The sequence below is a fragment of the Thalassophryne amazonica genome, chromosome 3 (genome assembly GCF_902500255.1).
Source record: "Thalassophryne amazonica chromosome 3, fThaAma1.1, whole genome shotgun sequence".
NCBI classification, from domain to species: Eukaryota; Metazoa; Chordata; class Actinopteri; order Batrachoidiformes; family Batrachoididae; genus Thalassophryne; species Thalassophryne amazonica.
Window position 1 is genome coordinate 40,345,615 of NC_047105.1, and position 21,683 is coordinate 40,367,297.

The 21,683-nt window shown below is 41.5% G+C and overlaps 1 protein-coding gene and 1 long non-coding RNA gene across 4 annotated transcripts in view; both read right to left on the reverse strand.

Annotated features, from left to right (window-relative positions):
• tox2 (TOX high mobility group box family member 2) overlaps positions 1–21,683 on the reverse strand; it is a 432,153-nt gene that overhangs the window by 124,050 nt on the left and 286,420 nt on the right. The gene's annotated exons all lie outside the window — the stretch shown is intronic.
• Positions 14,287–18,367, reverse strand: LOC117506573. The gene is made up of 3 exons (XR_004559505.1): positions 18,358–18,367; positions 15,693–15,697; positions 14,287–14,356 (listed from the first exon to the last, which is right to left on the reverse strand). It is a non-coding gene; the product is annotated as an uncharacterized LOC117506573 (long non-coding RNA).

The window sequence follows — 21,683 nt, forward strand, 5'->3', positions numbered from 1 at the left end:
CCATCCTTAAAGCAACAGTAACACTCCGTAATCTCTTTGAAGCACATAAAATTTTCACCAAAAACCATCTGAATTTCTCGAATGGTGTCCACTTTGATGTCCCTCACAGTTTCTGAAAAAAATTTGATCAAGCAAAGCGGCAGTCTCTGAGCCTTTCCTAAACAATGAAAAAAACGACGAGAGGGGTGGACCACTCCTCACTCAAAGCCTGCTCACAGGCGAATGACGCAACCGACAGGCGTGAAAAAACTCACACATGTGCACGAAGGTTCAAGCTTGGCTGACGCAATCACACGTGATTCAAATCCATATGGTTTTTGAAAAAAATAATAAGGTCGGATACTTGTCTAATAGACTTCGTATCCCAGTGATCTTAAATGTGGGCTTTTATGAGCCAAATCTCTGTGTCTATAGGGTACTTTTGAATAAGAATAAGAATATTTTTAAGACATTTTAATATCTGTTTGACGCCTCATGACCCACATTAGCTTGTTAAAAAGTTGAGTGATTTTCACAGATCTGGCAACTTGCTTCTGACAGATTGTTTGTTGCTGTGACACCACTCTGAACTTCACATGGTTGTATACGCTTCTTTTATTTCTGTTTAGCACTCTTCTGGTTGTTAATTGTATCTACGCTGAAGGTTATTTAATAACAGTCCTGTTGTGAATTGCTAGCAGTTAGCATTCGCTAGTGGTTAGCTTTCGCTAGCTAGGTCGACCCCCCCCTCTCTGTTGTTACTTTTTATAGCTGTTTCTTTTCTACCCATTTAATACTTCTGTTCGTTTTTCAGCTGAACTGCTGTGAAATTTAAGTAATTATTTTACCCCTGTGTAAAATCTTAGGAGCAGCTAGCATTTATACTAGTGGTTAGCTTGCATTAGCTATTTCAGACCCCCATCATCATTTTTTCATTTCATTTTTTTACACTCCTGTTAGTTAATTAACTGTTTAGTGTATTTTATAACTGCTGCTTTTTTACCTGTTTAATACTTCTGTTAGTTTTTCTGTGTAACTGCTGTGAATTTTAATAAATTTATTTGCATCTGTGTGAGCCTTAGCAGTGGTTAGCTTATCCATTATTGGTTAGCTCGTGTTTGCTTGGCTACATTCTTGAATTTCTTAGAGCACAAAGTACACTACTAATTCTACTTTACACCCTCCGTAAATCCTGCGTGATGTTGGAAGATAGGGTGGCTCTCTTAGAGAGCCATGTCCATAAGTTAGAGCAGCTTCTTAGCGCAGTGGAGTTAGATGTTACGGGCACTCCAGATGAGGTTAGTGTTGGGCTGGCTAGCGAGCATCAGCTTAGAAATGCTGGCTGTGGAGGACGGCTTTTGGACTGTGGCTAGGCGGAGGAAGCCCCGTAGGGCTTGGTGCCCGGTTGTGGCACCCCGATCACACTCGCCAGTGTGAACTTTGAATTGGTTCTCCCGTTTGGATTTGCCAGATGTGAATTCTCTGAGCCCACAAGTGACTTCCACTCCTGTCTCCAGGCCGAAACACCAGCCTTTAGTGATAGGGGATTCTATCACCCGCAAAGTCAGGTTACAGAAGCCGGCTGACATTAAATGTATTCCTGGGGCCAGAGCTCCCGACATTGCATCTCATCTTAGGGTGCTGACGCTGCAGAAGGGAAGACAGATGAAGGAACATGACATAAGATATAGTCACATAGTTATTCACAGTGGCACCAATGATGTCAGGATGAAGCACTCAGAGATCACAAAAATGGACATAGAGAGGACGTGTGACCTTGGCAGAAAGATGTGTCGGCATTGATTAATAGTCTCTGGTCCCCTCCCCTCCCGGGGTACTGATGAGGCGTTTAGCAGGCTGACATCATTAAATAGGTGGCTGGCGCAGTTTTGTAGACAGCAAGGCTTTAGCTTTATTGATAACTGGCCTTCGTTCTGGGGCCGCCGTGGCTTGCTGATGCTGGATGGCCTCCACCCTACTGGGGAAGGCGCCGCCATCTTGTCTGCAAACATAGATAAAGCTCTACAGGGAGGGTAACATTAGGAATCTACAGCAGGCCACGGAGCAGGTGATTAGAGACCCTGCAAGGCTTACGACAAATGTGGGCGTGGAATCCATTAGCTTAGCGGGGAATTTAGTGCAGAAAATCCACTATGGTGATAGTGCAGTTTATTTGCCAGGGAGGGAATTTCAACAAGTTGAGACTGTGGCCTGCTTCCATAGTCGTGTCTATAAAAATCATAGAGGGATATGCTTTCCAATCTTAATACCCATTACTATATTGGATGATGTTGAAATTGAGGATGGCCCAGTGGTTGTTCCAGCAATAGCAAAGATTTTGTGTCTGCTACCTACAACATGCGTGGAATGTCTTAAACCTAAACCTACTTCTAGGCATCTTATATATGCTACTCTGGAACCACCCCTAAACCCAAACAGTTCAACTGTCAACCCCACTGAGGTCCTTAGACTGGGTCTCATTAACATAAGATCACTGTCCTCAAAATCATTGTTGATCAATGATATAATTATTGATCATCACTTAGATATAATTGGGCTATGTGAAACCTGGCTTAAACCTACAGCTGTCCTCACCTTAAATGAGGCCTGCCCACCAGCATATACGTTTAGTCACGTCCCTCGTGTTGCGAAGCAAAGCGGGGGTGTTGCTCTTATTTATAAATCTAGGTTTAGCTTATTAGCTGTTGGGGGTTACAAATATCACTCGTTTGAGCATCTGATTCTCCGCTCTGCTCAGGATACTACACATTGCCAAGGTCAGAAGAATAAAAATCAGTCATATTACTTTGTCACTGTATATAGGCCTCCTGGCCCATATTCTGAATTCTTAGATCATCTCTAACTTGTCAACTAGTGTAGATAACACTCTGATCATTTGTGACTTTAACATTCATATAAATAAGCCTTCTGCAAATCATTTATGGAAATTGTTGATGCATTAGGATTTTGGCAATGCATTCGGGATTCGACGCACATTAGTGGAAATACCCTGGATCTGGTTCTCGCACGTGGTATTGCTGTCACGAATATTGACATCATGCCTCTTACATCAGTGGTGTCTGATCACTCACTTATTAAGTTTACAGTTTCGCTGCCATGTTTAGTGGAAAAACAACCTTATATATCATTACGGCGATGCATCAACTCCTCAACTAAGACTGAACTCGAAGCTAGACTGCCTGATGTCTTAGCTTCACATTTGACAAATACCCAGTCAGTAGACAGACTTGTGGATAGTTTAAACTCAGTGCTCAAAACTACATTCCACATGATTGCACCACCTGTGTTAAAACCACGCTCCCCCAAATCACAGTCACCTTGGTTCAATGATTATCTGCGTGACCTCAAGCATAAAGCAAGAGGTCTAGAACAGAAATAGCGTCGTTCAAAATTAGAAGTATTTCACCTTGCGTGGCATGATGCTATCTTAGAATGTAAGCATGCATTATTGGCTACAAAGCGGACTTACTACTCTGATTTGATCAACAAAAACAAGCATAACTTCTTGTTCTGGTTCGACACGGTGGCAACACTTATTCATGGACAACCACCTGTAGTTTGCTCTCCTTTTACAGCAAAAGATTTCCTGGATTACTTTGGGAAGAAAATAGAAGACATCAGGTTAAACATATCCCGGCATGCCTTAATCCAGCCACTACACCCTGCTATTGATGTGGGCGCCACTACTGAGGTATTACCTAGATTTACAGAATTTGACAGTATCTCACTAGGCATGCTGACAAAACTCGTAATGTCAACAAAAAGCACACCCTGTTTATTTGATCCTATACCAACAAAACTGTTTAAGGACCTGTGGCCCACTCTTGGGCCGACTGTACTGGAAATGATTAATCTTTCTTTAACTTCTGGATCTGTTCCTAAATTTTTCAAATCTGCAGTGATTAAACCATTACTTAAGAAACATAATCTTGACCCTAGTGTATTGACAAACTATCGGCCGATATCAAATCTATCGTTTTTCTCTAAAATTCTGGAAAAAGTGGTTTCACGGCAGCTCGTAGACTATCTTACTGAGAATAATCTCTTTGAGCCACTGCAGTCTGCTTTTAGAAAATATCATTCCACAGAGACAGCTCTCACTAAAGTGATGAATGATCTTCTGCTTACAGTGGATTCGGACACCACTATCGTTCTGTTGCTGTTAGATCTCAGTGCTGCATTTGATACAGTGGATCATCATATTCTACTTGATAGGCTGGAAAATCATTTTGGGATTACTGTTGTGTGGGCCGCTGAAGAGGAGGTACTGCTGGCCCACCACCACCAGAGGGCGCCCTGTCTGGAGTGCGGGCTCCAGGCACCAGAGGGCGCTGCCGCCTCACAGGAGCAGCCGGGGTGACAGCTGTCACTTATCACCTACAACAGCTGTCACCAATCATCTGATCAGCAGTGGTATATCAGCAGGACGACATCTCCACCTCTTTGCTGAGATATCGCTCTACCTAGAAGGTACCGTACTCAGCTAACTGTGTTGTCTTTTTGACAGTAACCCTTTATTACTTTTGTGCGTTAAATAGCAGACATTCTTCCAACGAGGGGTGGAGGTGGTTTTCCCGCCATACGGATTGCTGGGTGCAAACGCACCCACATTTAACTGTTTTTGTTCCTCGCCAGCAGTACCAGATCCGACACGCGGAGGCAGTGGCCACCTGGGAGTTCGGGACTTGGCGGCTCCAGTATTCCCGGGGTTCGGTGGCGGAGGAAATCGTGTGGTTCCGGTTCTGCTTTGGACAGACATCTCTTATCTTCGAGCCTGCCCACGTGACACATTCTTGTGAATTGACTTCTTTGTCTATTGTTGTGATCCGTTGTGTTTGTTGTGCTTATTCACAACAGTAAAGTGTTGTTATTTGACTTCCTCCATTGTCCGTTCATTTGCGCCCCCTGTTGTGGGTCCGTGTTCCTACACTTTCACAACAATTACTGGGAGTGCCCTTGCATGGCTGACGTCATACTTGACCAGTCGTTCTCACTGTGTTTTGTACAGTAACACTACCTCTAACCTTAGTGACATGGAATTTGGGGTTCCACAGGGGTCTGTCTTAGGCCCCCTGCTTTTCTCCCTTTATATAGCACCTCTTGGGCACATATTGCGGCGTTTTGGGATTATCTTTCACTGCTATGCAGATGATACTCAGTTATACATGCCGATAACTGCTGGTAATCCCGTTCACATAAAATCCTTAGAAGATTGAATTGCAGCAGTGAGAAGTTGGATGTCTAGAAACTTCCTACTTTTAAACTCTGATAAGACTGAAATGATGGTTCTTGGTCCAATGAGATATCTGCATCAATTTGACCATTTAACGCTCAGCCTCGGCTCGTGTGTCATACATCACACTGACAAAGTGAGGAACCTTGGGGGAATTTTTGATCCTTCGTTGTCCTTTGGCCTCCACATGAGAAATATTACTAGGACTGCTTTCTTCCACCTGATGCTGAGACCCTGATCCATGCATTTATCTCTTCTAGATTGGACTACTGCAATGTTCTATTTTCTGGTTTACCGCAGTCTAGCATTAGGGGTCTCCAATTGGTTCAAAATGCTGCAGCCAGACTTTTGATATGAAGCAGAAAGTTCAACCACATTACACCCATTTTGGCATCCCTTCACTGGCTTCCTGTCCCAGTGAGATCAGATTTTAAGGTTCTGCTACTAACCTATAAAATTATTCATGGTCTGACATCTCCCTACCTAGCGGACCTAATTAAACCTTACGTACCAGCCCAAGCTTTACATTCTCAGGGTGCAGGACTACTTTGTGTGCCTAAGGTGAATAAGAAGTCTACGGGTCACAGAGCTTTCTCTTATCGTGCCCCTGTTCTGTGGAATGATCTCCCTGCGTCAATAAAACAGTCAGCATACTGGCACAGTTTTGTTTTACGCTTTTTACTCTTTTACTTCATTTATTAGTAATTGGAGCGGGCCGCGGCCCTAAATTCTGGGTCTTTTAGTGAACTTTAGGGCTAGTGGCCGGCGATCACCTTAGTATTTCTGTTTTTCTTGTTGTTTAATGCTGGCAAATTATACAGTATTTTTTTGTCTTTCTGATGCCTGATTCTGTTTTTTCTCTCTGTTTAAGGTGCAGCTCCATCCAGAGATCGGAGTTGTATTTGTGTTGGTGATCCTCATGTCCTGTGCGCCAACCTGTGTGCCAATAGCATTTCTTGTGTATTCGTCCGTGAATTGTTCTGTGAATTGTTCTGTAATTTATGTTTGTAGCATGGCCCAAGCAGAGGGTCACCCCTTTGAGTCTGGTCTGCTTGAGGTTTCTTCCTCAGTCGAGTTTTTCCTTACCACTGTTGCTCTGGGGGTTGGTAAGGTTAGACCTTACCTGTGTGAAGCGCTTTGAGGCAACTCTGTTGTGATTTGGCGCTATATAAAAGAAAATAAATTGAAACTTGAAAAATTCTTGAAACGATTGTTTATCAATTTATAGAACAAGCTGTTTTCAACATATGGATTTTATCTCTGGTGATGTGTCAAAATGTATATTGAACAAAAAGCAGTCAGAGATGTTAGACCACCACTTCCTAACCTCACAATAAACTGGAAACATAAGCTTTTGCCACCACATCCAGATGAATCAATCATCTGGTCCAAATATGTTCATGCATGCAGATTAGCAGACATTAATATCTATGAATCTATTAAGTATTACAGAATCCAGATTCTGCTGAAAGTCTATGATATCCTAAAGTTGGTTTGAGCCAAAAGTAACACCACCCATTCTTTTAAGCTGGTAAGACAATATCATCAAAGGGCTATACTTGAAAGTTATATTCCCCAGTGATCCTACATTTTTATCTACTTCTACAGGGGATCAATGTTTGGTTTTGTGTTTATGGTTTTTTACAGCTTAAATTCCTATCCAGGCTTTTCAGCACTTTTGGTTTTAGTGTTTTGCTCAAGGACACATTGATACATGACCAGGAATCATCATTGAATTAAACATAGACCTACAAAATACCATATTTTCTGGACTGTAAGTCATATAAAAAATGGATTTAGGAAAAATCGTATCACTTCACTGGCTGTAATTGATTTTGTGGAACATATCACAAATGCAATTGAACACAAACAATACACCATAGGGATGTTTTTCGACTTACAGAAAGCATTTGATACTATTGATCATACCGTATTATTGGATAAATTATGGAAGTATGGCATCAGAGGAATAGCACATGATTGGATAGCCAGCTACTTGTACAACAGGTATCAATATGGTCACTTGGGTGGGATAAATTCAGAATTTTTTAGGTGCAGTTGTGGGGTGCCCCAGGGCTCAGTCCTTGGGCCTTTGCTGTTTCTTTTTATATACACAATATCACCATTTCCGTCAAATGTTGTTCACAAACCAGTCTAAATCTGTGATAGTGAGCACTTCTCCTTTGCTGAGATAATCCATCCCACTTCACAGGTGTGCCATATCAAGATGCTGATTAGACACCATGATTAGTGCACAGGTGTGCCTTAGACTGCGCACAATAAAAGGCCACTCTGAAAGGTGCAGTTTTATCACACAGCACAATGCCACAGATGTCGCAAGATTTGAGGGAGCGTGCAGTTGGCATGCTGACAGCAGGAATGTCAACCAGAGCTGTTGCTCGTGTATTGAATGTTCATTTCTCTACCATAAGCCGTCTCCAAAGGCGTTTCAGAGAATTTGGCAGTACATCCAACCAGCCTCACAACCGCAGACCACGTGTAACCACACCAGCCCAGGACCTCCACATCCAGCATGTTCACCTCCAAGATCATCTGAGACCAGCCACTCGGACAGCTGCTGAAACAATCCGTTTGCATAACCAAAGAATTTCTGCACAAACTGTCAGAAACCGTCTCAGGGAAGTTCATCTGCATGCTCGTCGTCCTCATCGGGGTCTCGACCTGACTCCAGTTAGTCGTCGTAACCGACTTGAGTGGGCAAATGCTCACATTCACTGGCGTTTGGCACATTGGAGAGGTGTTCTCTTCATGCATAAATCCCAGTTCACACTGTCCAGGGCAGATGGCAGACAGCATGTGTGGCATTGTGTGGGTGAGCGGTTTTCTGATGTCAATGTTGTGGATCGAGTGGCACATGGTGGCGGTGGGGTTATGGTATGGGCAGGCGTCTGTTATGGACGAAGAACACAGGTGCATTTTATTGATGGCATTTTGAATGCACAGAGATACCGTGACGAGATCCTGAGGCCCATTGTTGTGCCATACATCCAAGAACATCACCTCATGTTGCAGCAGGATAATGCATGGCCCCATGTTGCAAGGATCTGTACACAATTCTTGGAAGCTGAAAATGTCCCAGTTCTTGCATGGCCGGCATACTCACCGGACATGTCACCCATTGAGCATGTTTGGGATGCTCTGGACCGGCATATATGACAGCGTGTACCAGTTTCTGCCAATATCCAGTAACTTCGGACAGCCATTGAAGAGGAGTGGACCAACATTCCACAGGCCACAATTGACAACCTGATCAACTCTATGCGAAGGAGATGTGTTGCACTGCATGAGGCAAATGGTGGTCACACCAGATACTGACTGGTATTCCCCCCCCCCACCCCCAATAAAACAAAACTGCACCTTTCAGAGTGGCCTTTTATTGTGGACAGTCTAAGGCACACCTGTGCACTAATCATGGTGTCTAATCAGCATCTTGGTATGGCACACCTGTGAGGTGGGATGGATTATCTCAGCAAAGGAGAAGTGCTCACTATCACAGATTTAGACTGGTTTGTGAACAATATTTGAGGGAAATGGTGATATTGTTTATGTGGAAAAAGTTTTAGATCTTTGAGTTCATCTCATACAAAATCTGAGCAAAACCAAAAGTGTTGCGTTTATATTTTTGTTGAGTGTATTTGGTAATAAGCCCATGTAGTACGAATATGCGATGTTGAAATTGAACTCATTAATGCAACTAAATTTCTTGGGGTCTTTATTGATGATAATTTAAGTTGTAAAACACATATAAATTATGTTAAATCTAAAATGCCAAAGATCATTGCCATTTTGTATAAAGCACAAGACTTCCTCCCTCAATACCCATTAGTTACTTTATATCCCTCATTACCTGTTCCAAAAATGACCTACTGTATTGAAGTTTGGGGAACCACCTAAAAATCTAACACAAATTCTAAATTTTTACTTCAAAAGAAAGCAATAAGAATTATTATTAAGAAACCTTAGGATGAGCCAACTAATCCTTTATTTGTCCATTTGCATATTTTGAAATTTTGGGACTTGATTGATTACATCATAATACAAATTATGTTCAAAATGAAAAACAGACTTCTGCCACAACATGTTCAGGACCTGTTTAGAATGAGGGACTCCAGTTATAATTTACAATTATTTCAGAAATCAAAGATTCAAACTACCGTAAAAAGTCATTGTATTTCTGTTAAAGGTGTAAATATTTGGAATAATTGCCCAGATAACATAAAATCACTCGGTAGTTTGGTTGGTTTTAAAAGGCTCTATAAAAAATATTTGATTACTTGCTATGACATGTTAAATTAGTTTTATTCATTCTGTTTTGTTTCATTTTTTTCTCTCTTTTTTGGGGTACTGCTACTTGCATGTTTGTGTTTTTTGAAATTCTAATTCATGGATCAATGTATACTTTGTATTAGTTATGACAGGTATACAGTGGGGAAAATAAGTATTTGACCCCCTGTCTGTTTTGCAGGTTTTCCCACCTACAAAGAATGGAGAGGTCTGTAATTTTTATCGTAGGTACACTTCAACTGTGAGAGACAGAATCTAAAATTAAAAAATCCAGAAAATTACATTGTATGATTTTTAATTTTTAATTTTATTTTGCATTTTGTTGCATAAAATAAGTATTTGATCCCCTAGAAAAACAAAGCTTAACAAATGGTACAGAAACATTTGTCTGCCATTACAGAGGTCAGATGTTTCCTGTAGTTCTTGACCAAGTTTTCACACACTGCAACAGGGATTTTGGTCCACTCCTCCATACAGATCTTCTCCAAATCTTTCAGGTTTGGAGTTTCAGCTTCCTCCAAAGATTTTCTATTTAGTTCAGGTCTGGAGACTGGCCAGGCCACTCCAGGACCTTGAAATGCTTCTTACAGAGCCCCTCCTTAGTTGCCCTGGCTGTGTGTTTGGGGTCATTGTCATGCTGGAAGACCCAGCCATGACCCATCTTCAGTGCTCTTACTGAGGGAAGGAGGTTGTTTGCCAAAATCTCGCAATACATGACCCCATCCATCCTCCCTTCAATACGGTGCAGTCACCCTGTCCCCTTTGCAGAACACCACCCCCAGAGTATGATGTTTCCACTCCCATGCTTCACGGTTGGGATGGTTTTCTTGGGTTTGTTCTCATCCTCTAAACATGGTAAGTGGAGTTGACTGCAAAAAGCTCTATTCTGGTCTCATCTGACCACATGACCTTCTCCCATCCCTCCTCTGGATCATCCAGATGGTCACTGGTGAACTTCCAATGGGCCTGGACATGTGCTGGCTTGAGCAGGGGGAGATTGCTGCCCTGCAGGATTTTAAACCAAGACAGCATCATGTGTTACTAATGTAATCTTTGTGACTGTGGTCCCAGCTCTCTTCAGGTCATTGACCAGGTCCTCCTGTGTAGTTCTGAGCTTTCTCAGAATCATCCTTACCCCACAAAGTGAGATCTTGCATGGAATCACAGACCGAGGGAGATTGACAGTCATCTTGTCTTTCTTCCACTTTCTAATAAATAATCATAACAGTTGTTGTCTTCTACCAAGCTCCTTGCCTTTTGTCCTGTAGTCCATCCCAGCCTTGTGCAGGTCTACAGTTTTGTCCCTGGTGTCCTTAGACAGCTCTTTGGTCTTGGCTATGGTGGACAGGTTGGAGTGTGATTGATTGAGTGTGTGAACAGGTGTCTTTTATACGTACAGGTAAGAAGTTCAAACAGGTGTAATTAATACAGGTGTAAGGTGCAGAATAAGAGGGCTTCTTAAAGAAAAATTAACAGGTCTGTGAGAGCCAGAATTCTTGCTGGTTGGTAGTGGATCAAATACTTATTTTATGCAATTGAGCAAATAAATAAAAAAGCAAATAAATTATTTAAAAGTCATACAATGTGATTTTCTGGATTTTTTTTTTTTTTTTTGAAGATTCTGTCTCTCACAGTTGAAGTGTACCTACGATAAAAATTACAGACATCTCCATTCTTTGTAGGTGGGAAAACCTGCAAAACTGAAAGGGGGTCAAATACTTATTTTTCTCCACTGTATGTATAATTTTATGTACATATGTATCATTTATTTTTGGTTAAAGGGGTAGGCATTTACAAGCTTTTGCTTCTGTTTACACCCTTTTGGGCACATGGGTGCATTGTTGGACTATTTTCTTTCTCTCTTCCTTTGTACGTTTTTCATTGTTCTGGACCTGTGTGTGCTGAATAAATTAATTTGTTAATTCATTCATATTGGAGTATTTATTGCATCTGTTCAAAAATGCATCATGAAGAGGGTATAAACATATGTAAGTCACACCGGTGTATGAGTCACTTTTATTTTTGAAACATGGTGCTACTGCTGCATGCAACAAGAAGCAAAGTTCATTTTGGTGCATAATTTAATAATAGTGCAAACACTGTGTTAAAGCTAATGAGCTAATTAATGTTATTGCATGAAGGACAAAATGCAAGTAAACTGCTTCTTTTCACCACTGAACTGATTATCACAGCTGAGGTAAATATTCAATGTAATTAAATGATTGAAAATGCTGTGTCTTATCATTTATTTGTAACACAAGAAAATGCACAAAATAATAGACTTTAACTGACTTGATGTTGGTGTTCTTGTTGCCTCACACAGTCCAAACAAGTGTGCCAAGCAGTATGAATGTTACATTCTCTCTTTTTATTCCAAAGCATGGTCTTTCAGTTTGAGAACATGATTTATTAAATTTTCTAGTTTTTTTTTTTATTATAAATGAAGATTTTTTTTTGCCATTCAGAGCTTCTTCTTCTGCTCCAGAGTGTGAATTACAGTAACACATTCAATATACAGAAAAGCTTGTTGCACATGTAGACAGTGTCGTCATGTGGCCATAAATATTGCAGTATTTTTCATGTATATGTAGCTTTGGAAATTAAGTCATACTACACCCCAAGCTAGTTTGATAAAAGAAAGTAGTTTACAGTCCATAAAGTAGATTAATGGCATAGGGGAGGTGATGGTCTTTGAGGAGGTGATGGTCTAGTGGTTCAGCATTGGGGCTTGAGACCAGAGGATCCTTGGTTCAAATCTCAGCGTGACTGGAAAATCACTAAGGGCACTTGGGCAAGGTCCTTGATCCCCTAGGTGCTCCTGGTTTGTAGTGAGCTTCTTGTATGGCAGCACCCTCACATCAAGGTGAATGTGAGGCATTATTGTAACACGCTTTTAGTGTCTGACGTAGATGGAAAAGAAGTCAATTTACCATTTATTTACCATATGATCAATTCCTATATAGCTCCTGAGGACCACTGATGCTGGTGGTCATCTCCGGATAAGATATACAGCAAAACCACCAGTGTTAAATTAACACTATCAGTGTCTATATATTCCTCATTGACCCAGTGTGGACTCATACAGACACTGTCAGTGTCAATTTAACACTGGTGATTTTGCTGTGTAGCATGAAGTGGATGACAATCTACAACTCCCCCTGGATAGGACGCCAGTCCATCACAGGCTACTTCCTCAGACAAGGCTGGCACCTGGTTACAGCTAGTGTTAGTAAATGCCAGTGCCTTGCTCAAGAACACAAGCAGGTAGCCTGACTGGGAATTGAGTCGAGGTTTACATATTGGTAGCCCAAGTCCGATCATACAGAGTTACCTGCTCCATTTCTATCATTCAGTAATTAAACAGGTCAGGGAAAGAAATATGACAATCTGATTGGTCTCAAAGACCGACTGTGGTATGATAACCCTTTGTGTAACATTTTCTCGGAAAATGAGCAATAACACCAACCAAACACCAAAATGACAGAAATAGGCCACTGTTCCAAACCTAAACTGTGATCCATCTGACCTCATTGGATACGTGAACCACTGGGGCACCTGGTTGTACCATAGGTCACAGCTACAGGTGGTGTCGCGCGCACCTGTGTGCTTGCGGAAACGCACGCGCACACACACATACACACACACACACACACACACACACACACTACTATACACAATAGAATACCAAAAACATGAAGTCTTGCACATGATGTCTACCAAAAGGAATAAAGTGATACCGATTATATCATTTATTTGAGTTTATTTGGTAGAAATATGTGCTTTTGTCATACTAACAAAAGCTTATTAAAAATAAGTATCTTTCTGAAGGAAAAGAAAACATCATAACACAATAAAACACAAGAGCATACAACCTCTGATTCCTGTTGCTATGCCAGAATTCATAAACGTTCATGTTGAAGTCATTGATAATAATTTCGGCATTGTGTTTAGTACTGAGTATCATTTAATATTCATCAATGTTACCTAATCGGTATTAGAGATCAGATGAGGTAATCAGATCTTGTTCTGTAAGCTATTAGATAAGAGCAACATTATTACATAAATATAACAGATGGCTCCCTTGACCCACACAATATGAACGTTTCCTCTTGAAACTAATCTCGCCAGACATCAAGCCACACAATAAGAGTGTAAGTACATTCAGGCCACATTCAATCCTCGAGTTTGGAGTCTTCTCAAGTCAAGCGTTCATTTCGAGTAGAGGGCCGGACCAACAGCTCGGAGACAGACGATGACAGATCTGCTAATGTGCACTTATCTGCTTATTGGAGAGCATTGTCACAGTGTGATTTATGTTGAAAATTCCCCACTTGCTACCACTTCCAGCACTCTCATCCCAACACCTCCCCGTATCCACCGCGCAGCACTTTACACACAGAGACAAAGTCGGGCCCTGTTATCTTTCCTTTCCACGCATGCAGTCCGATTTGGGGAGAAAAAACCCTGCTGGATTTATCGTTAAGAAGAATCTGAGAGTATCATCTATTTTCATTCAGTGTGCCATCAGTCTCCCAGAGGAAGATTATACTGTATATTTATGAATGATCCTGTTTACTAGTGCAGAGTGAGCTCTTGTTTAATGTAACAAGGTGAAGGGAAATCGTGGTTGTCAGACTACAAAGATCACTTGCTTTCAGATGCTCAATCTGAAAGATGTGACGTATTTGTTTGTTGATGATACAACTCACTTTATTTCTGCTGAATCGCTCCCTTTATCCGTGCGTTGCTCTTAAAGCTACAGCGTGTAGGATTTAGGGATGTTTAGTAGCAGAAATGGACCATAGCATTCATAACCATCTGTTCAATAACCAAGCTTGGCCTTCACATTAACCTGATAAAGACACGGATTCTGTACCAGACTCCAGCCAACGTGGTCAATCCAATGTTACCTGCTGTGAAAATGCACAGACACATCGTGGAGAAAGTGATCCACCTTCCATACCAGAGCAGACACGGATTATCAAACGTTCACATCGATGATAAGATCCAACACCGACTCACGTGTGCAGGAACAGCCTTCAGCCGACTACGCACCTGTGTTCTCAACAACAGAGACCTTCGACATGAAACAAAACTCCTTGTCTACAAAGTTGTCATCATGCCAATGCTGCTGTAGAGCTATGAGACTTGGACCCCTACCGCCACCATCTGAAGACCCTCAAGCAATTCCATCAATGCTGTCTCAGGAGTATCCTCTGCATCAGTTGAGAAGACTACTGTACCAACATCTGCATCCTGGCTGTAGGCAAGCTAGAGAGCACTGAGTGTGTCATCATCAAGAACCAGCTTCGGTGGGTGGGTCAGGACGTTAGAATGGATAACAGCCGACTTCCCAAGAAGATCTTATACTCTCAGCTGAGCGAAAGAAAAAGATCCAGAGGAGGGCAGAAGAAGCACTATGAGGACCTTCTGAAGTACAACCTCAGGAGCTGCTCCACTGACTGGAAGAACAAGCAAGGGAACAAGCCAGCTGGTGAGCAATGATCCACACTGGAGTGAAAGTCTTCAAAAAATGTGAACAAACAACACAGAGGACAAGAGGAGAAAGAGGGAGGAGGGAGAGCAAGATACTGACCGGCAGAAGCTTCCCAGATCAACCAAAAATAAAAAAAAAATAGTGCACCTCAAGACTGTGCCTGTTCAGTCAACACCACGTCCACCATCTTGTCCAAGAATTGATCAAGAGACTATCTTCCTCACCACCGAGTGACTGCCATGACAACGAATTCCCTACAACAACAAACTGATGCATTTTTAAATGCGTAGAATGGGCCCTCGTGTATCTACATGGGAGCGTGCCCCCTCCTGTTGCACCGCCACATCGATACGGTAGCTCAAGAACGAAACAAAAACGTGAAGGGAAACAATGCTGTAATCAGTGGAGGCACAAAATCGTACACACTTTAGCTTTAACTCAAGCAGAGTTGAAGCCAAAGCTGTTGGTTTGTGGTAACATCCCATCAGGCGCATCAAGATAACACAAAGATTCCATAGAAAGGGACAGAGAGAGGAACAAAGATAGAGTTACAGCCACCCTACACCTCACTTCTCATCCTTCTCAGAGGGTTGGCGTAACTGCAGCAAAGGTTGGCCTTTACAGAACCCGAACACGTCATGTCTGTGCTCCTACAACCCTTCCTGCTCCATCCCTGCACACGTCCATCCCCCGGTTGTTTTTTTCCCCACTCTGAAACATCCCGGATGTATTTTTTTTTTTATGCATCAGTCTGCTGCTATTTGGAAATCATGAAAGGAGGTGGAGAGAGGGACGCTAACCCTCTGTGTACTTAGCTTCTGTCCACTGAATGAATGGGTTCAGGAGTGGAAAGGGGGGGGGGGGGGGGAGTGAGTCACTGGGGGAGAGTAGAGAGAGAGGAGAAAGCTGCACACACTCTACATAACGTCCAAGACGTGTTCTCCCTACGAAATAAAAATTCATCTACTATCTCCTCTGGCCACAGGTATGTGAGAAGAAATGAAGCTGGTGTGTGACAAACGGCTGTTTATTTATCACTACAGGAGGGGAAACATGGAGTCAGGCAGGGAATGGGGAGAATAAATTAGCCAAGCTCCAACCGTCCAAAGTCCAAAGGTGGAGATGCCCCCATTCACCCCAGGTAGTGAGATGATTACTAACTAACCTCCCATTGACTACAAACAGCCTGGATAATTACGTGTATCCCCCCCCCCCACCCCCTTTCTTTTTATGTTCCGTTCCCTTCTCCCCCTCGTGGATCCTGTTCCCAGTGCTCGATTCACTTGTCAGTCAAGGTCAGGAGGTCATCCTCATCTGATCGCATGTCAGTCCAGATTAGAATCATAGCTTGTGTGCTATGTCATATTTCATTATGCATTTGACTCATCTCGCAGGTCAAGAGATCAGTGTGATTTGATTGGATGACAGAAATGATATAATTTGTGTTTAACCCTAGGCTGTACGAGCTCTGAGTGGTGTACTAATGCATTTTGCAAAGAAGGGGCAGGCCCTCTCCACAAGCGACTAATTTGAAGTGGCATGCCGCAGAGTTGAAGGGGAACCAGAGCCATTGCACAACATGTTGAGTTTATAAGGGAGGCTTTATCAAATAATAAACACAACTGCCTTTTGCCTCCGATTCTGTTCCTCATATGCTTTTACTGTAGAGCACACTGTGGCGAGTGCTTAGACATGAGCTGCACTCTGGATATTAAAAGGCTAGGTTTTAAAAAAAAAAATTAAACAGTACTAATTTATTTCAGAGTAAATGTGCACTTCTCAAGACAGACTGAAAACATGTGACAAAATTACAATACAAACCACAAAACTGGAGTTACTTACAAAGAAAAAAATGTAATCAAATTACAGATACACCTATGCCTACTATATGCAGATGACAATCTATTTATATCTGCACTTTCAATGAAATTAAACCCATAAAAAATAATGGGGGGACAACAATGTGGAATGACATCTATAGATATAAAATAAAGTAAATCTTATTTATATCTCTGTATATAAAATGTTATGTATCTAGTTCTCTATTTCCATGATTCAAGTTTGTATTCATCTTCTGACTATGCAACATTTAAACGTTGCATAATATTATCTTCTGCTTTAACATTTACAGTGATTTTGATCTTATTTAGCTGTAGCTCATTTGATATTTATAATTTTTCTTTTTTGTTTTGCCAATATGATTCTAAAATTCACATACAATGCATATTTATTATGAATATATGTATTTATTTTATTTTTATGTTAACTTGTGTTTATATCACCTATATTGCACACTCTATATATGAATTTGCTTGCTTTCTGTATTTAACAAGGTGCACCTAACTGGACAAGCTTTGGCTTTTTCTTGGATCTATCCATCATACATTCATGAAATTATTAACAGATTTTTATTTTAAATAATTAAATATTGGTTGATTGGTTGATTGATTGATTAATGCAGTTTGAGAAAATATGTAGTGATAAGATGAGCTGTTGCTCAAGAATAAGTGACAAAAGTCCACACTGGTTAAGCAGTGTATACCCACAGACTAACTCAATTATACATTCATTTCAGTTTTTGCTGAGTCATACTCATAAGCTTGGACATTGAATTATGTAAAAAGCTAATTTGTTTTATCCAGTCACCCATCCAAAGTAATTTGTAGCAATCTCTAGTTGTTTCTTGTTTGAATCGTCAGCTAAGAATGTAATATATGGTAGCTAGCTAGTACGTACGGTGCATCCAGAAAGTATTCATAGCGCTTCACTTTTTCCACATTTTGTTTTATATAACGGCTGAGTGGATCCTTGACATTTGACTGGTGCTTTGTATGTCACCATTTGTGTTGCATTGCATTTAGAGTGCAATTTGGTTCCATTTAGAGTGCAATTTGGTTCCATTTAGAGTGCAAATTTGGTTCCATACACTTGGTACCATTGCACTCTGCACACACACACACACACACACACACACACACACACACACACACACACACACACACACACACACACACACACACACACACACACACACACACACACACACACACACACACACACACACTCAGATCTTTAGGTCAGAACCTGTTGATGGTTCCTCAAACCTCCTTTAAAACTCGAGGAGACCGATCTTTTAAAGCCGTAGTGCCTCGTCTCTGGAATGAACTCCCTCTGTCCCTGCGATCCCTGGACTCTGTTGAGATGTTCAAAAAGCAACTAAAGACTCTACTTTTTAAACAGGCTTTTCATGGCCAATAATCTTTTAGTACTGAGTGTTTTACTGTATATTTTTATTGTTTTACCTTGTAAAGCGCTTTGTGACCCCTGTCTGTGAAAGGCGCTATATAAATAAAGTTTACTTACTTACTTACTTACTGCACACACACACACACGCACGCACATATACATGCGCGCACATACACAAAACAAATCCACTACGCTGTAAGCCTTCTGACGTGATTTTTTTCACTGCACAGAGGAAATACAGTCTCTTTATTTGTGTTGGATTGTTGATGTCAAAGCAGCAGTGACGCACCAAAGTTGGATTAATTTCTGACATTATTTTTTTTTTTTCGCTGCACTGAGGAGGTACCAAAATGTAAGTCCCTTTTCTGTTGTTTGTAAATTAATATAATATAAAAATGACAAGGATCTATTTTAGCCGTTACATAAAACAAATAATGAATGTTTTTACATTCTTTCAATGGAATGAATAGTTAATTTGGTGAAAGCTGGAACTTAACGAGGCTTCACCTAGTCGACTGGTATGTTCCAGCTTTCAACTCAAAAAAATATTCATGCCACTGAACTCATAAACATTCATTATTTGTATAATGTTACAGTCTCATTCCAAAATGGGTGAAATTTTGTCCCTCAAACCTCTACACACAATACCCCAAAATGACAATGTGAAAAAGTTTTTCAGATTTTTGCAAATTTATTAAAAATTAAGAAATTACATGTAAATAAGTAGTCACAACCTTTGTCATGACACTCAGAATTGAGCTCAGGTGCATCCTGTTTCCACAGATCATTTTTGAGATGTTTCTACAGCTTAACCTGGGGTAAACTCAGCTGATTGGACATGATTTGGAAATGCACACACCTGTATAAATATAAATGTAGTCCATTTACCATTGTCCTGCTGAAAGACGAACTGCCACCCCAGTCTGAGGTCACTCTGGAGCAGGTTTTCATCCAGGATGTCTTTGTACATTTCTGCATTCATCTTGCCCTCAATCCTGACTAGTCTCCCAGTTCCTGCTGCTGAAAAACATCCCCACAGCATGATGCTGTCACCACCATGTTTCACTGTAGGGATGGTGCCTGGTTTCCTCCAAACATGACACCTGACATTCACAACCAAAGAGTTCAATCGTTGTCTCATCACACCAGAGAATTTTGTTCCTCATCAATTCAATCAATTTCAATCAATTTTATTTATATAGCGCCAAATCACAACAAACAGTTGCCCCAAGGCGCTTTATATTGTAAGGCAAGGCCATACAATAATTACGTAAAAACCCCCAACGGTCAAAACGACCCCTGTGAGCATAAAACTGGTTTTTGGGACTTCCAATTTGGATGGACAAGACTAAGAGTCAAGCTTTCAAATGAATTAAAGCTCTGTCTGGGTTTTTGATTAATTAATAAGCTGGAATGGAAGATTGCCGCTAATCCTCCGCCTCGGCCCGTGCTACGAGCATTCTGGCAGTTAGTGTGACTCGGGGGTGTTGACTCATTTAAACTAACATATTCATCCTGCTGTAACCAGGTTTCTGTAAGGCAGAATAAATCAATATGTTGATCAATTATTATATCATTTACTAACAGGGACTTAGAAGAGAGAGACCTAATGTTTAATAGACCACATTTAACTGTTTTAATCTGTGGTGCAGTTGAAGGTGCTATATTATTTTTTCTTTTTGAATTTTTATGCTTAAATAGATTTTTGCTGGTTATTGGTGGTCTGGGAGCAGGCACCGTCTCTATGGGGATGGGGTAATGAGGGGATGGCAGGGGGAGAGAAGCTGCAGAGAGGTGTGTAAGACTACAACTCTGCTTCCTGGTTCCAAACCTGGATAGTCACGGTTTGGAGGATTTAAGAAAATTGGCCAGATTTCTAGAAATGAGAGCTGCTCCATCCAAAGTGGGATGGATGCCGTCTCTCCTAACAAGACCAGGTTTTCCCCAGAAGCTTTGCCAATTATCTATGAAGCCCACCTCATTTTTTGGACACCACTCAGACAGCCAGCAATTCAAGAAGAACATGCGGCTAAACATGTCTCTCCCGGTCCGATTGGGGAGGGGCCCAGAGAAAACTACATAGTCCGACATTGTTTTTGCAAAGTTACACACCGATTCAATGTTAATTTTTCGTGACCTCCGATTGGCGTAACCGGGTGTCATTACTGCCGACGTGAATTACAATCTTACCAAATTTACGCTTAGCCTTAGCCAGCAGTTTCAAATTTCCTTCAGTGTCGCCTGCTCTGGCCCCCGGAAGACAATTGACTATGGTTGCTGGTGTCGCTAACTTCACATTTCTCAAAACAGAGTCGCCAATAACCAGAGTTTGATCCTCGGCGGGTGTGTTGTCGAGTGGGGAAAAACGGTTAGAAATGTGAACGGGTTGGTGGTGTACACGGGGCTTCTGTTTAGGGCTACGCTTCCTCCTCACAGTCACCCAGTCGGCCTGCTTTCCCGGCTGCTCGGGATCTGCCAGAGGGAAACTAACGGCGGCTAAGCTACCTTGGTCCGCACCGACTACAGGGGCCTGGCGAGCTGTAGAATTTTCCACGGTGCGGAGCCGAGTCTCCAATTCGCCCAGCCTGGCCTCCAAAGCTACGAATAAGCTACACTTATTACAAGTACCATTACTGCTAAAGGAGGCAGAGGAATAACTAAACATTTCACACCCAGAGCAGAAAAGTGCGGGAGAGACAGGAGAAGCCGCCATGCTAAACCGGCTAAGAGCTAGTAGCTGCGCTAAGCTAGCGGATTCGTAAAAACACACAAAGTGAATAATGTGTAAATAATTTAGAGGTGATTCAGCAGAGGGAGTGCTTTAGTTAAGGCACATGAAGATTACACTGTGAAACAAATCGTTATCTAGTTAACTAGATCAATCTAACTGCGCAGATTAAACAGCTAACAGATACAGCAAAACACCGCTGTGCTCCGGAACAGGAAGTGATACAATACTGCAGTGAGAGCCAACCACCAGTAGAGGCAAGCAAGGACTCTCATGTCTAAGAGTCCTTCAGGTGCCTTTTGGCAAACACCAAGCGGGCTGCACGCACACAAGAATTAACAGTGATGGGCATGACATTGAGGGTTAGCTTTTCCTATCATCCTGTATGAAATGTGTCATTACAATATGTTACACTGAAGTAACCCAAAGTAATGGAAGATTTATTTCATGACACAGGCTACGGAATGCATTTTTAACAAGTAACTGTATACGTATACATTTTTAACCCTCAACCGACTGAGTGGGATCATTAATGACCCCGGGCATATATTTTTGTGGACCATTTCTCTAATTTTAATCAGAAAAAGTTTCCTACTTTGAATTTGTCAATCTATTTGTCCTGCATTTGTTCATTGAATTTTGCAAGGATCGGCCGATCCGTGTGGCAAGTATAA